This window comes from Diospyros lotus, chromosome 8 (assembly GCF_014633365.1).
Source record: "Diospyros lotus cultivar Yz01 chromosome 8, ASM1463336v1, whole genome shotgun sequence".
Lineage (NCBI taxonomy): Eukaryota > Viridiplantae > Streptophyta > Magnoliopsida > Ericales > Ebenaceae > Diospyros > Diospyros lotus.
This window is the reverse complement of record NC_068345.1, coordinates 35,827,668-35,845,298: the sequence shown is the minus strand read 5'-3', so window position 1 is coordinate 35,845,298 and position 17,631 is coordinate 35,827,668. Positions and strand designations below refer to the sequence as shown.

The 17,631-nt window shown below is 37.6% G+C and overlaps 2 long non-coding RNA genes across 2 annotated transcripts; both read left to right on the top strand.

Moving 5' to 3' along the window:
• The first annotated feature begins 2,565 nt into the window (after positions 1–2,565).
• On the top strand, positions 2,566–11,488 carry LOC127808342 (uncharacterized). Its single transcript, XR_008024922.1, has 3 exons — positions 2,566–2,665; positions 7,979–8,018; positions 10,124–11,488. It is a non-coding gene; the product is annotated as an uncharacterized LOC127808342 (long non-coding RNA).
• A 905-nt stretch (positions 11,489–12,393) lies between these two features.
• On the top strand, positions 12,394–17,373 carry LOC127808266 (uncharacterized). The gene is made up of 3 exons (XR_008024896.1): positions 12,394–15,643; positions 15,750–16,925; positions 17,039–17,373. It is a non-coding gene; the product is annotated as an uncharacterized LOC127808266 (long non-coding RNA).
• The last annotated feature ends 258 nt before the right edge of the window (positions 17,374–17,631 follow it).

Genomic DNA, 17,631 nt, shown 5'->3' with positions numbered 1-17,631 from the left:
ACCCTCATCTGCGAGAGAGTGGCTAAAATCCAAGGGTCACGAGCCCTAGGCCGTCCACAAGCCGAAGATGGACTATTGGCCAAGAAAAACTCTAGCCCACACCCTCCTCTACGAATGAGTGGCTAAAATCCAAGGGTCACGAGCTCTAGGCCGTCCACAAGCCGAAGATGGACTAATGGCCAGAAGAAACTCAACACCCTCCTCGGTGAGGGAGTGACGAAAATCCAAGGATCAAGTGCCCTAGGCCGTCCACAAGCCAAAGATGGACTAATGACCGGAAGAAACTCAACACCCTCCTCGGTGAGGGAGTGACGAAAATCCAAGGGTCAAGTGCCCTAGGTCGTCCACAAGCCGAAGATGGACTAATGGCCAAGGAAAAATTCTAGCCTAACACCCTCCTCCGAGAGGGAGTGGCTAAAATCTAAGGGTTATGAACCCTAGGCTGTCCCCAAAGGTGGACTAATGGCCAAGAAAAAAAATTCAAAGCCCAACACCCTCTTTCGTGTGGGGGTGGCGACAATCCAAGGGTCAATAGCCCTAGGCTGTCCCCAAGACGAAGGTGGACTAATGGCCGGAAGAAACTCAACACCTTCCTCGATGAGGGAGTGACGAAAATCCAAGGGTCAAGCGCCCTAGGCCGTCCACAAGCCAAAGATGGACTAATGGCCGGAAGAAACTCAACACTCTCCTCGGTGAGGGAGTGACGAAAATCCAAGGGTCAAGTGCCCTAGGCCGTCCACAAGCCAAATATGGACTAATGGCCGGAAGAAACTCAACACCCTCATTCGCGTGGGAGTGGCGACAATCCATGGGTCAAGAGCCCTAGGCTGTCCCCAAGACGAAGGCGGACTAGTGGCTAGAAGGAAATCAACACCCTCACAAAAGTAGCTAAAATCCAAGGGTCAAGAGCCCTAAGTCGTTCTTGAATTAAAGGAATGCAGAAGGTTAGAGAAGGAAAACCACAGCTGGGCACAAAGCAAATGGAGCTCAAATAGGCACGACCTACCTTGGAAAATCTCGAGCCACACATGCGACAAAGAAAAGCCAAAGAAACGGGTTAGTCAAGTTAAGACTTATTTTGTTATTATTAACAAAAAAAAAAATACATATATATATTTATATATATTAAAAAAAAAGGGCAAAAGCCCCAAGGGTCGGCCATGGCCGACCCAATGTGCGCCCATATATATATATTTATATATATATATATCTCAAAAAAAAAAAAAAAAGCAAGCAAGCATGAAGGGGGCTCCCAGAGGGAGGTCGGCCATGGCCGAGCTCCCCGGCCCTGGCTGACCTCAGCCAGGCAGAGCCAAGCGCTCGGTCATGGCCGAGCGTGGCCGAGGTCTGGCTCGGCCACGAGCCAGGGCCAACCTCGACCGCAGCCGAGGTCTGGCCAGGCCAAGCTCTAGCTCAGCCGGGCAAGCCTTTGCCTGGCCGAGAAAGAAGATGACTTTAAAAAAAAAAAAAGCAAACAGACAAACAAAAGACAAGCAACAAATAAGGAGCAAAATAATATAAATAAAAAAAGCAATGGAAGAAATAAAAATTAAAAAAAAAAGAGAAGAGAGGAAAAAACTAACCTCAAGAGTTTGGGGCTTAGTTGTCTCATACTTAAAAATACCCCTGCACATCTTGAGAAAAATCTACAGTTAAATAGCCTCAGAAATTAAGTTACTCCTCGACCCAGCGTGATTCTCGGCTCAGCTCAAGGAGTGGGGGGCAAGTGATGTGACATTACCTAAAATTACCAGAATACCCCTACGCGCTAATAGTCTCGCTCGCCATGTGAATGGCCTGAGAGACTGACACGTGGCAAGTCAACAATCTTGTGCAGAGTCTGAAAGATCCGGGCCGGTCCTCATCAGGTATAAAAAGCTCTACAGTTCTTACAATTATGACGACTTGCATTTATTCTATTGATTTGAGCTTCGGAATCCACCTCGGGGGACCCTAGCCCCGCCACTCCGTTGTCTTGCAGGCTCTGTCACCAAGGTCCGACATCGCCAAGTCCGAGGTTCGATTCTCGAGATCCATTCGTAAAGGTGGCACGTGGTGGTCGGTTCCAAAAACCATCATCACATCTCCATTTTAAAAATAAGATTCCAATTATGTGGAAATTATTAATTTTGGTTTAAGAATTGAGGAAGTTGGAATAATGACTTAATTAAGAGGATTATGGTTAATTAAGCAAGAATTAGAGAAGTTCCAGCTACAGGGAGTTTGCATAAGGTGGTTTTAAAAACTTGCTAAGGCAAATAGGTGATGTGTCTTCCTACAATAAAGGCTTCCATCTAAGGCTAGATGGCAACAAGAAAGACAAAAGGGTGCCAATTACTTAAATTGAAGCAGGTAGTTGGCTGTGTTAAGAAAATGCCATTAAATAAGAGCCAAGTGGCAACCACTGGGGTTGCCATGTACTCAGTTGCTTTAGCAGAGAGGTAGGTTGTTTCCATGGCCTATGAATAGGCCAGACCTTTTTCATTTATAGGAATAACTGAAATGAGAGAGAAGATTTCCATAAGGAAGGTGCTAGAGTTAGAAAGTTGAAGAAAGTAAGGATTTTTTTTTTTTTTTTTTTTGGAAAGTAAGGAAGGAGCTGAGAAAAAAGAAAGGTATATTAGAAAACTAAAGAAAGCTTGAAGAAACTAAGGCTTAACTTGAGGTAAGTGCATGCTTATGGTTCCTCTATGTTGGTATTATGTATGAAATGATTTCCTAATGCATAAAATGGTATGTGTTCATGATATATGTGCATGTTGCATGAAAGTATGAGTCAAGAATGTGTTATCAATGAAGGTTCAAGCTATAAACATGTTGTAATGATCGTTGTTGATGTTTAACCAAGGGTGAAGCTTTTAGCTAGTGTGAATGATGTCAAAGGATAATTGGAGGGCTTGAACCTAAGAGAGGGAGCAGCTAGTGAATGGAAAAAGGTAATGATTAGAGGTTGCCTTCATGAAATGTGTGGATAATATTATGAATGTATGGTTGCATTATGTTGAGCATCATGGGATCGTGTGTGCATGGCAGTGTCTTGGTGGCTTTCCATATGGGTTCTAGTGTCGACAGCAGCAGCAAGTAAAGGCACCCACTGCCTTGATAGATTAAGAAGTTTCCTAAGTTACACTTAGGAAACTTTCTTAATCCCTAGCTTTCCTAATTATTTAGCTTTCTTAAAAATTGTATATATGTTCTTTTGGTAATGTTTGTAAATAGAATGTTTATTGGTCTTTGGTTTCTAAAAGTGTATAGTTTGGTTTCCTTTTTGAGCCTCTCCTATTCTCCATATAAGGACGGCTTGTGTACAATGTTTTTGTAATGAAGAAGAAGTATCCTTTTCTACACATTACCATGGCATGCCTTACTAAGAATTGTATTCTCATGCATTGTGTTTCAACATTTCAGACGATGCAAGAGATAAGGACATTAACCAACCAAGGGTTAAAGGGCAAGAGGAAATATGCAAGATAGTAGTAGAATGTTTTGTACTACTTAAACAATGATGTACTTGGTTGAATATGTGATATAAACTGCTAAGTTTTGGAATCATGACTAAAATTAAATTACTCTATCACTTATGAGTAAGTTTGGTTGGAAATCGAAATTAGAAACCAATAGAATAAAAAGGATAACTCCAAGGAGGGGGTTTGAGCAAGTTTTACTCAATGAAGTATAAACTTTTCATGTTAGCACAAGCCAATGATGAACCTTGGTTTTGTGACCTAGGTTGATTTAAGGGATGTGGTAGGTCATGACCACATTGATACACTCAAAGATAAGTCTAATTGGAGGCATACCTTGTCATGGAAATGGGACGCCACAAGTTCTTAAGAAAAAATGGCTAATCATGGACATGATTCTTCTAAAAAGGTTTAGCAGGGGACATGTTTACCCACGCATGAAATTCACGACCTTACAAAGTGGGTGTGTGATCATCACACCTTAGGATGGTGTCTGGGTCTTAATCTAAACAAAAGATTGCAAGAGTTATTTTGACTATTAGTTATATACTAATTTATCAAGGACCCTATGGCTCTTGGAATCTTGGGTTGTGACCTTTGAGTAATCTCTAAGGACCAACCTCGACCTCAGCCATCTAAAGGATAACCTTAGTTTTGACACGTAAAGGTCAACCCTAGTCTTGGCACCTAAAGGTCAAATTAACTTCGCCCTTGGCAACTAAAGGCCAACCTCAACCTCGACATTCAAAGGCCAACTTATTACTTATACTTCCTTACTTCAATGATGATTGAACCAAGAAAGTAGGAGACTTTTGATAATACCCAAGAATCGCCCCACTAGCTAGGTCGCTCAGCCTCGATACTCTGGAAATGCCTTCTATGGGGCGAACAGAGGGGCTTTTGCAAACTTGCGAGTAAGCCAATCGAGATTGGGATTTTTACTTTGACTAAGATTATCATTGGGAATCTAGTGGTCTAGCTTGAGTCTCGGTAAACTTGGGATACTAGCAGTCCAACTTAAGTCTTGATAAACTTAGGATAAATCACCAATATATTTATAAAAATAGGAATTTAGGTTGTCCAACTCGAGTCTTGATGAACTTGGCATAAACCACCAATATATTTATAGAAATAAGAATCATAATCTTGGTTAAAATAGGAATCTCAATCTTAATATGCTTGCTTGCGAGTAATCGAAAACCCCCTTGTTTACCTCTTACAAAGTCCCAACGAAGTACAAAGGCCAAGCAAGCCCCAACTAGGAGGGTGTGGTTGAGTGAAGCCTGGCCAGTAAGGTGATTCTCGAATATCATTAAGTTCATAATAAAATTAAAATAAAAAAAATTCACCATACTTTTTAAAATTAGAAGTTTAATATTAAATTGAAACAAAGTCAAAATTTTAGTAATTTTTGGTAATTTATTTGATTAAAAATAATAAAATATTAACACATTTTTTTAAAATTATTATTATAAAAATTTAAATTATACAAATACAAAATTAAAACTTACATTTTAACTTTAAAATATTCTTAGGGTTAATTATGAAAGCCCACATTTTATCATATTTTCAATTCTGCATCGAAATTTAAATATTTTCAATATTAATTAAGACCGAATTTTAGGGGATGTTTTCTTTGTATTTTAGTTTTCAGTTTTGAATTCATTTTTAGTTTTGTGTTTTGAGTGTTTGTTTTGATTTTTTAGATTGTTGAAAAAGCATTTTTTTTGTCGTTCTGAAAATTTGTTTCTCAAAACAGAAAACTGGAAAATGCATTTACTTTGGAATTTTGAGAAATTTTATTTTATGATATTTTATTCTATGAATTTGATTATTCAGTAAATTGAAACGGTTTAGCACTATTATATTATTAAGTAATATATGCATTTTGAATTTGGTGAGTCTTGTAATAATTTTTTTCCTGTTAAAAAAATAAAATACAAACAAAAAATAAATTAACTTTGGCAAAAAAAATAGGAAATATAGATATAAAAATTAAAGATAAGCTCAATGGGAATGAGAAAATGTGATTGTTCATGATAAATAAAATTACATCAAATAGTTCATTTGATAAGCTCATAAATAAGATTATGAGAAGCAGAGATGGACAACGTAGGCGAATGGCGAAGGGGAAGAAGAAACAATCGGTGAAGACGAGGCAAGGCCGTGATTCGAATGGCGACGGTGGCCAGAGGCGGACAACAATGGTCATTTGGCGATGAATTTGGGTTGCTGGTTGCGATGCAAGGGGAGCGAATGACAGAAGGCATGGGTGGTCGAACGGCGAGGGGCGATCGACAACAGCTCACGACAGTGATTGTGGTGGCAGACGCTGTTGATGGTCGAGCCTTGAAGGGGAGAAGAGAAGAGAGGAGTTGAACCTGGATCTTGGATAGAGAAAAGGAGATTAGTCTTTGTTGTTTTCCGTATTTTGGAAATTTTGAATGAAAAAAGCCAAAACGATTTTTTGTGGTTTTGAGTTTTTTTTATAATTTTTTTTTTGTTTTCGAAAATACGTTTTTTAAAATATGAAAGTAAACATGTTTTCATTGTTTTGGAAAATTGAAAACGACATAAAAATAGCAAAGAGAACTAGGGATGTCCATTCGGTTATAACCGAACTGAACTGCCCCATTTTTCCTAACCGAATCGAACCGACATTATGGATATAATCGAACCGAACCAAACCGACTTAATTCACTAACCGAAACCGAATTAACCGATTCAGATTTTAAACTAACCGAACAAAAAAAATAGCTCAAAAACCAAACCAAATTAACCGAAATGGCTGTAAAGTAACCGAACCAAAGATTAAACCGAAAACACTAAAAACACCAACATCATCAACAGAAAACAGTAACACTAAAAACCTATTAACAGAAAAAACACCTGATCAATACAAATATGAACTGCAAAACACCAACAACAAACACTAAAAACCAACAAAATAGAAAAAACATTCATTGCTGCACAATTCACTTATATATCAAAACAATAACAGCAGAAAGCAAAACAAATTAAACAATGATAGTAACAGAAAGCAGAAAGTACAGCTATGCAAGAATCTCATTCACAATGCATTAAAACAATTAACATCCCATTCACAGTGCATTAAAACAATTAACAGCAGAAAGCACAGCTTTAACTATGACAATAACAACAGTGCATTCTACACAAGAATCCAATACAACAAAAAAAATTAACCAACGAATTTGCAAAAGAGGAACAACGAACCAAATCACAACGAGTTAAACAAATCAAACGAATTAACCAACGAATTCGCAAAAAGTTAAAGCATCTACGAACCAAATCGTATTACCAACCAGATCGGACATAACAATCAAAACCACAAGACGATTAAGTTGTCGAAATCGTATTACCTTCTCAAATTGAAGACGGCGATACCCGCAAGATCGTTCACTCCTAAGTTGCCGAAACCAACCAGATTGTTGATGTTGACGGTGAGGAGGGTGAAATGGCTTAGGGTTTGCTGTCGCGTTCGACAGGGTGGGGGAGTGGGCTGGGTGTTGGGTGGGGGAGAAACCGATGGTGAAGGTGTTTGGGTTTGACGGCGAGGGCGAGGGCGAGGTGAGGGTTAGCCGGCGACCTAGGGCTAGGGTTGATGCTTCGAGCCTTCGACGACTAGGGGGCTGGGTGTTTGGACTTGGGTGGGGAAGAAGCCGACGGTGAAGGGCTTGAAGGCATTTGGGTCTGACGAGGACAATGATGCGTCGATGACGAGGTTAGGGTTAGCAGCCAAAGACCTAAGGCTAGGGTTAATGCTTCGACGATGAGTGAGGGGGGCTGGGTGTTGGGTCGGGTGGGGGAGAACGACGAAGGCGTTCGGCTTCGACGGCGATGTGAAGGTTGACGACGGTGACGGGTGTGGGGGTCTGTGAGGCGGTCGGTCTCTCTCTCTCGAAGCGAGCTATCGGGTGTGATGCTCAAGGAAGAAGAAAGGCAAGGCAAGGCAAATGTTGAATAGACCGGACCGATAGTGCAGAAGGCAGCAGCAAGCAACACGGGTCGGTTTGGTTATTCAGGTTTTTTTCCCAAATAACTGAACCGAACCGAATACCCAAATTTTTTGCAAACCACTAACCGAACCCGAACCGCCCACTATGAAAAACCGAACCGAACCGACTGAATTCGGTTCGGTTTAATCGGTTTAACCGATTTTATGCTCACCCCTAAAGAGAACAGGGCCTTAATTTTTTTCAAATTTGTATCATCGTATATTTTATGAAAATAATTTGTTATAAATATTTAGAGTTGATGGTATATTCATTTTGTAGAATGTATCAGTTTGTGTATCATGGAAACACATGAAGATTAGGAACTTTGAGCCTCATAGTTCTTGAACCTATCATATCTTACAACATTTACTTTTCGTCTTTCTTGCATTCTTAAGTTATATTTTCTACTTAAAAAAAAAAGAAGAAGTTATATTTTCATATCTTCAGCATTTACTGAAGACTTGTGATTGTCTGCAAACTTGACACCCCTTATATCAGGACATCAGGACTTGCAATGCTTGAAGACATGGATTTCCAGGTTCTTCTATTCATTTCTTGATTTATATGTATGCTATTAATTTTTTCCTTGCCTTCTGTTTGTTTATTTTACGCGCAATGTTCCTCGATCTCTTTATGCCAACTTAGATGCATGATTCCATTTTTGTTTATCTAATGGGTGTATGGATGATTGTCGAGTTCTCTGAATTCCAAATGAGAATTCTAATTATATTAATTTTTTTTTTGTTTATCTAATGGGTTATCTGATGAGAGAATTCCAGAATCATATAGCATAATGGAAATTTCAACGCAAAATACCTCACAATAGCCATCAACAATTACCAATCAGGTCAATACAAGAGATGTTTGCGGTCTTGGGCTTTCAAATTATATATGTAGGAAACATAGAAATATGAGGGGTGAGCTTAGAATTTGGATCAAAGAAACATTTGTGAATTGTGAAGTAGGGTTGAGTACCTCCCCAGAAAGATACCATCTAACAGTTCAGCCATCAGCAGAGAATGAAGCCCCAAGAAAATCTGTTGAGAAGAGAGTTGAAAAAGTACTTCAGAGCTAAGAGACTACGTGGAATCAAAAATTAAGGACGCAGTAGTTGATAGATTTAGAGATAGTAGTGCAAAATTTGTCCATACTGCAGCAATCATTAGAAGAAGGAACTGCATATCCCGTATAAAAGATGAGTCTGGGTAGGTGATTACTGAAAGAGATTAGATAGGGGAACAATTTTTACAATTCTATGGGAATATATTCAACTCTTCCAACTTACAGGTCAGAGCACCATGATCAGGTTAAAAACCTCTTTAGTCTTACCTTTATTTGTAGAAGAGAAAAAAGTTATGTGCAAGTTGCCTACTTATAAAGAAACTATGTAGGTAATAGCAGGTGTGGCTGCTAAAAAAATTCTCTAGACCTGGTTGACTGCCACCACCTTTTCCACAAGTCCCAAAGCCCCCAGTGATTATGACTTTTTAGACAGATTAGTATAAGTAAATTTCATACAAAATAATTTCAAAAATTCTGACCAACAGAAAGAATTAGTGATGGTACAAGTCTAGTTTGGGAGATTTATATAAAGGAAGAAAGGTAAAGGACTTGACAAGATAAAGGCCTATGAATGAATATAATGGAGCTTGATATTTTGAGCTCTTGGTAAGCTGGGAATCCCTGAAACACCCTTTTCCATTCTCATTAATGATGGCCCAATGGGAAGAATTATCCCAAAAAGAGGGCTGCACCGAGGTGATCCTTCATTATTGACAAGAATCTTGAAGAAAGTAGTTGCCAGCAATGAACTGAAAGGAATTAAGCTATCAAAAGGACATAGTCCTATTTGGTCAGGAAGTTAACTAAGTAAAGTCTTCTTTCTACAATTGAAGAAAAGGAGGAGATAACTGTTTACAACCACCGGGACTACCTATGCTCATAAGAAAGATCAAGAGCTGAATCTTTCAAATTTCTTATTGAGAAAGTGGAAGTAAAGCTAAAGGGCCGGAAATCAAAGGTTTGTTATCTGTATGAGGAACAATGCCCGTAAAAGTTGTTGCAACATCTCTACTTGTGTATACAATGAAAACAAGTTATCTATCCGAAGGAGTGTCCCCATAGCTGGATAAAAAAGAGGTGTAAATTTTGGTGGGGAAGCAGGGATAGTAGCAAACTTTGCATCTTAAAGCATGGCATCAGATGTCGAGGCCAAAAAATTAGGCGGATTGGGCTTTAGGAAGATTAAGCAGATGAACAAAACACTATTGGCTAAAATGAGATTTCAACTCTAGTGGAGAAATATGAAATGAATACAAGCTTTGGGTAATAATTTGTGTTTTTGTAAGTACAGACTCATTTTGAGCTCTTGGAATTGGAATAAGTTCCTGCAGCACATAATTAAATCTTGGTGATCTTCTCTATATAATGGATGGGGAGTAACTCTGAAACCATTCACCCTGCACCCACCCCACCAGTATATGCTTGAACAGTAATCATATATACAAAGGTAGATTAGATTTATTGTTCTTAGATATTTCATAAGAATAAATTGTTATTCCATTCTTCCATGGAAAAAGATTTTGTTTGTTCCAAGTCACAACATAAAAGTGTTTTTTTATAAATACTCGTCTTTGTTTGCAGAAGAAGATTCATTTTATGATTACCAAATTTTATACATATATCAAACAAAATTCTAGAATGGCGTGTCACTCACCTCCTTGTGCTGAAGCAAGCTGATAAGCTTAATGCAAGGTGGCGGGCATAATATCTCCTAATTTTGCTGAAGCAGAAAAATGCAAGGTAGTAGCCAGGTGGCCTCCAAAATGTGCTGAAAGTAGGATAGCAGGTGTAACACAAAGAAGTTGCCACCTCAATCATAACAAGTGACAGCTAGGAGGACAAGATGGTGGCTAGGGATGGGAATCAGTAGGTATGGCTGGGGAAGTAGCTAAGTTAAAATTTTACAGCATTAGAGGGTTTGACATGCATGACCATATTTTTGTTTGGGGTTACACAGTTTACTTATGTTACAAAAAAAGGGAGTTAGGTTACTGTCTTTGTGTTACATGCTTCAATCATACGCTACACCCTCTTTAATTAGAGTTAATTCCTTTAACTTACATAACAGCTTACTGATTTTAAGTTACACAGGTACAACGTTAGGGTAATCATCCATGGTTTTATTGAAGCATCAAGATCTGTTCTTAAGTTTATAGCACTTGTTAATCAAGCTACGAAGCGCAATACATGGAATGTCATGGGATTTGACTATCCTAAAGGTAGACCCAAAATACAACACAATCGTGAAACAAGGCACAAGCTGTGCAAATAAGCTACATATGACGACTTGATAATGCTACTAGATCACTAAAAGTTCTTCCAAAGACATGTACACAATATGTAAAAAGTCTACACGAGTCTCATTTATTCCCATCATTCTTGTTGTCTTCCCTCTTCATCTTGCCATTGGCAAAAGACACAATGGCTTGTAGATTGAGCACATGTAGTTGCACTTGTTTTAAAAGTATAGCAATCATAACATAAATAAGAAAACACACAAAGGAACTTAGTTACGAGCTTTGTTAAATATGTGTTCAAAAATTGTTGTTTCCTTTTTAAAATCTTTTGGCTTGTAAGGAGGTTCCGTAATTCCAACCAATAAGACGAATATTTTTCGATCCCCTTTTCTGTAATCTCTTATTTGGCCAGCAAAACTTAAAATAAATATCATGCTTACAGATTGACTTTTTTAACATCTTTTTTGGCCTATTTATTGCCCGTCTTTTGCTTTTTGACACAAACAACAAAAGTTTAAATACGAGGAGTTAAGCAAAATGAAAACCTTACTATTTGAGATATTATCTTTTCAACTTGTATTGATTTATCCTCTTGTTGCAATCCTTTCATCTTGGCACGCCTACTACATTATTCACCTGCAAAAGAATAAATTAAAATTTTCATTGTTCTTTCCTGTTAATACAACTTAAAAGATTGTTAAATGTAACACTTTCAAATATTACTTGGTCATGGTTAGCTTAAGAAATCATCTGTTGTAGGTTGCTAACTCTACTAGAATTCCCTTCTTTGCAGTTAATAATATACGGGTTTGACAATTTAGTATGCACTTGTGCCTTCAAAATGCTAAGACTTTGATACATTAGTGCCTAAAAGACATTTAAAGTGAAAATTAAATACAATATAAATAGAATATCATACTTTTTGGCCTACTTCTTATTGCCCGTCTTTTGCTTGTTGACACAAACAACAAAATTTTAAATACTAGGAGATAAGCAAAATGAAAACCTTACTATTTGATACATAAGTGCCTAAAAGACATTTAAACCTTACTATTTGATACAATATAAATAGAATATTAAAGAGAAAATTAAATACAATATAAATAAAATGTCATACTTTGAAAATTTATTGATTGGCCATTGTCATCATTACCTCAACTAGTGGAATAGAACCCTCGTTATATGCACTCTTATCAAATCATTCACTTGTTGCTTTTTATATGGAATTTATTAAATGACTAAAAGACATTTAAATAGAAAATTAAATACAATATAAATAGAATACCATACTTTGAAAATTTTTTGATTGGCCATTGTCATCAATTCCTCAACCAGTGGAATAGAACCCCTATTGTAGGCACTCTTATCAAATCATTCTCTTGTTGCTTTCTTTATAGAATTTATTATTTCGTCATAAGTGGTTTTTCCCAACCATACTCTAAGAAGTCGTTTACATTCTCTAAAAAATTGATAGGCTAATAGGGTGTCATTGTATCAGTAGTGGTGAAAACGTAGAGTTTAAACATAAAAATTAAAGAAAACCTTAAAAAATCCTCTTTCTTCCTTATGGTTTACTCCGTGTCAAGCAACATTTTCAAGTGGTCCCTCTTCCTTAGTCAACAACTCTAAGCCTTGACTCCCAAATTGTTCTATTACAATCCCTGAAGGATTCCTAACTTCCTTGCCCAAATTTAAAGGATCATGATTTGGAAAGCTAAGATATGACTCCACTTCTTTAGAACAAAACTTCATTTGTTGGCAATCAATAATAAAACATTCATCTTTGACATCAAAACTTTCAACAATAACTCGAATAAGGGGGAGATAAAAGGCCCTAGCAAAGATATTTAAGAAGGGTTGGAAAATTGCTTCCTCGATCGCCCTCTTGTGTGCTTCTTTGTTTGACTAAATTGAGCCTGCACATGTTGTTCTTCCTTTAGCATCATTTTTGCTCCTTAACATATGTCCAATTAAAGAAATCAAGTCACATAAGTGTAATGTCAAAACATATTCTTGAAACATCAAGTCGGATGACTGAGAATACATGCATGTGTTTGTCATGTGACTTGATGGTTTTGGAATATGTTTTGACATTTAAGTGATTTGATTTCTTTAATTGGACATATTTTAGGGAGCAAAAACGATGCTGAAGGAAGGAAAAAATATGTAGGTTCAATGCAGTCAAACAAAGAAGAGGACAATTGAGGAACTGATTTTTCAACCTTTCTTAAATATCTTTGTTAGGGCCTTTTACCTCCCCCATATTCAAGTTCTTGCTGAAAATTTTTATGCGAAAGATAAATGTTTTGTTATTGATCAACAACAAATAAAGGTTTGTCCTAAAGAAGCAAAGTCATGTCTTGGCTTTGCATATCATGGTCAGTTAAATTTTGACAAGGAAGTTAGGAATCCTTTGAGGAATGTAATAGGACAATTTAAGAGGCAAGGCTCAGCGCCCTTGGCTAATGAAGAAGGATCACTTGAAAATATTGCTTGGCATGGAGTAAACGATAAAGAAGAAAGAGGACTTTTTAAGGTTGTCTACAATTTTTATGTTTGATGTCTACTTTTTTGACTCTATTGATAGAATGGCGTCCTATTGGCCTATCACTTTCTTAGAGGAAGTAAAAGATTTCTTAGAGGATGATTGGGAAAAACCACTTATGATTATATGATAAATTCAATAAAGAAAGCAACTAGTGAATGATTTGGTAAGAGTACCTATAAGAAGGGTTGTATTCCATTGCTTGAGGTATGATGACAATTACATATTAATAAATTTTCAAAATATGATATTGTTGTTTTAATGAAGTATCAAATGATGCCAAAGGTTGGGGGGTCACTTGGCAACCGTGGGCTGCCCTTTGGGCGCCTACTGGAGGGCCACTTTGGTAGCCACCTTTGGCCCAAGCCCTTTTGTTTTTTGTTGGATAGCCTGCTGCAGATCGTTTTGCACGATGTCATTTGAGCCGTTGTTGTTGCCTTTATCCTTTGCCATCGCAGTCGTCCAATTGCATTATTTATCGCGCGCCTCGAGATTGATGAGATGATCGGGGAAGATGAAGAAAAAGAGGGGGGTGGCTGAGAGTGTTTATTTTTAGGGTTTTATTCTCTCTCTCTGTGTAAATCCTTTGTACAGTCTTCGTCTTCATCTTTGTTCATATGTGTTCTCTGGTTCGTTTAGGGTAAGCTCCTAACCTGTATTAAGTGATTTTGAGCGTTTTATTTGGGGAACCAGGGTTGTCTAGTTTGGTCTTGGTTTTTTGTATGGGTGTAATTGGATTTATTCATATAGTGGAGCGAGCTCTTCTCACCGGAGCTCAAGTGGATGTAGCCCCTCTTTGGGGTGAATCACTATAAATCTCGTGCCTTTTGTTACGTTTTGTTTTTGATATCTGCTGTGTTTATGTTTGTACTCTCGGCCATTTGAGTTTTATTAAGCAGTGTGTGATTTTGACTTGAGCGAGGGTTTGCTATCTCTGTTTTATTCATAACAGATATTATATTTAATTTTCTTTTAAACGTCTTTTAGGCACTGATGTATCAAAAGTTGTAGCATTTTGGAGGCACAAGTGCATACTAAATTGTCAAGCCCGTATATTATTAACTACAAAGAAGAGAATACTAGGCACGTTAGCAACCTACAATAGATGATTTCTTAAGCCAAGCTCAAGCAAGTAATATTTCAAATCATTATGTTTAATAATCTTTTTTAAGTTACATTAAAAGGATAAAACAATTTTATTTTTAATTTATTCTTTTGTAGGTGAATAATGCAGTAGTTTTGCCAAAATGAAAGGAGTGCGACAAGGGGTTGAACCAATAGAAGGTGAAACAATAATATCTCAAATACTAAAGTTTGCATTTTCTTTGATCTTGCTATCTTTAAACTTTTGTTGTTTGCGTCGACATATAGAAGAAGGGCAACAGGAAGGAGTGGTGTCAAAAAAGATGTTTAAAAAGTCAGTTGATTGTGTAACCATGATATTTGTTTGAAGTTTTGCTGGCCACATAAGAGACATTGCAAAAGAGGAGGCCAAAAAATATTCACTGTTCCAATTGGGGTTAGAGGCGCTCTCTGCAAATCGAATGATTTTGAAAAGGAAATAATAAACTTTGAGCACATGTTTAACAAAGCTTAGGACATAAATTTCTTTGGGTGTTTTCTTATTTATGTTATGATTTGTTATACTTTGAAACTGAGACCAATTGCATTTGTTTTTCCTACATGTTTTATGTCTTTTGTCAGTGGTAAGAGGAGAAGGGACAACAAAAATGTAGGAAATGAATGAAACTTATTTAGTTTCTTTTTACATAGTGCGTACATCTCTTGGTCAAAACTTTAAATGTCCTAGTAGCATTATCAAGTCGTCATATAGCTTACCTATACAACTTGACTTCTTGGGTGCAAAAGGTGAAATCCCTCACCTTAAGGGCCCCCCACACACTGCCCCACGCACGTGGGAGGAGTTAATCACGGTACACAACAACGCACCAGATGGGAGGCATAGTGTATGGTGCCCACAAGGAGCCACCCCCATAGGAGGGTGAAACTCCCACACTGCAGCTGCCATGACTCAAACCTGCATCATTGGGTGCAATCTGCTACCTGAGAACCAACCGTGCTATGCCCGTGGGGGCTATACAACTTGACTTCTTCATGATCGTGTTGTAGTTCCTGACTATAACTTTTGGATATCATATCCAGGAGATTCCATCAAATGCACCTTTTAGTTTGATTAATGAGTGTTGTAAAGTTTGGAACACCAAACACATCTTTCATTACGAGGACCACGAATCTTGTGAAGGATATAATTGACCCCGTTGCATTACTTGGAACAGTTTGCACAAGTAAGCTAAGCAGGTATTGTGTTGAACATTGTATCCTAACCTTGATGAATAAAAAAAAAAAAAACTTTTATCATCACTTCCTTCTCGTTTTCTATCTTTCTTGCCTTCACTATTTGCAGGATATTTGCTGAGTACTTGAGTGAAGATCAAATGCTTGCTGTGGTTTGTAGCTCCGAGGTATGCGCTTCAATAAAGGAAGGGAAAAAAAGTTCTTTTCTTGATACATCTCCATTTCGTGTACTGTTTTGTACTGTTTGGAACCAAAGGAAATAGAGATCTTTTGAGTCAGACGAATTCCCCTCTCCCATTGTTAGGGATACATAGCTGTATCTTTTTCGTTTTGATAATATTAACGTTTATATTATGCTGTAGCATATTCTCTGGAATCCGAAGCATAATTTGTGCAGTAAGCACTTGAAGTAATAATGTAAAGCCAATATGTAGCCTGAATCACTGTCTAGTAATTTCATTCTTCCTGCTCTGCATCAAGTCCTTGAAGTTTTTAGCCTTTGGATGACAAGGTGATTCTGGCCTCCTTCCTTCAACTATGATGTCCACTATATGGACTCTTGATTTGGTTTTCAAAAAATCGAACAGTAATCTCCAGTAAGAACTTGATTGTGACATGTAAAGTGACTCCTTAGCTTATCTTGTTTTGTGGTAGTTGCATATTCTCTGCCCCATCCTGCTGTGTCAATTTCTAATTTCAACTGATGACAAAGCAGTTTTTAAGCAAGAGTTTCAAAGAGGGAGCTCAGAGTTACATCCATGGTTGGTTTCTGTCTTCAATTATTTGTGTTTCGAATATTGGTTCTACAGCAATCTATTTCAGGTGCCAGGTATCTGTAACCGTGCTGCCGGTTCCAACTGGGAAATATAGTTTTCCAAGTTGTCAACTACGAGGGCATGTCATGTTGATGGGGATATTGATAATATGAAAAAAATTGGCGAGTCTTGTATGCTTACACTAAAGTCAGATTTATTTATCTCAGAAGATACTATCTGGTATACTTTCAGGCACGGTTTCTGTACTGTTCCTGCTAATCCCCTCCTTGCGATTGAAGGGAGCTTCTGTTTTTGGTGGCCACTCACTCCTGTTACCCGGAACTTCAATTGAGCGTTAAGAGTTCTGTCATGCAAGCTCCAATGTTGGAGCATGAGAGTTCTAGTCTCCATGTTCGGATGGAAAGTCCTTGTAGGTCCTGTTGCCCCAGGAGTGGGGAACCTCATATCCTCCATTGTGAATAATGAGAGGGTACAACAAAATATTTAAAAAGTTATATTGCTTCTCTGATGTAAGTGCAACTCTCAGAATTGGCATGGGACAAAAGTTCTCACAAAACAGTTTCCTATATCTAATATATCATGTCAGAAATTGAGTTCACCTGTCCTGGACTATTTCCTGCAGGGACTTGAGGATAATATTTACAGGTACGGTGAGCAAATTGGATATTTTGAAAGGGCACAAGTGCTTAATGATCAGAAGACAGAAATTGAGCCAGTCATGCGCCGCAAGGTTCTGAATTACTTGCAGGATTGTTCTTCTGTTAGTTCTCCTCCATTGAATGGACTAAAATTTAACAATGTAAAAAAATTTAATGGTGACAGGTTATCTATTTGACCTTTTATACTCTTAATACTCTGAAAAAGGGTTGTGTGAATGAAGTTTTGCGCCAAAGAGTTATTGAGTTATTCAATAACTTTATGATTAAACTGGAATTTCATCCTTATGTAAACCCATTGTTAGATGTTTTTGCTTGCTACTTGCTAGTCAAAAGTTATTAATTCAACTGATTTGGATCTAACAGTAATTCTAGAAATTGGCATTATAAAAGAGCTATAGGTTGATCTGATAATGTGATGATTGACTTATGGACTTTCTATTTAATCAGAGTCACATTGTTGAAGATACATATTAATTTAGCCAACTTAGGCGGCAAATAAAAACATTCACTGGATAGTGTCATTACTTAGCTACCGCCTTCAAATGGGATCCAAACA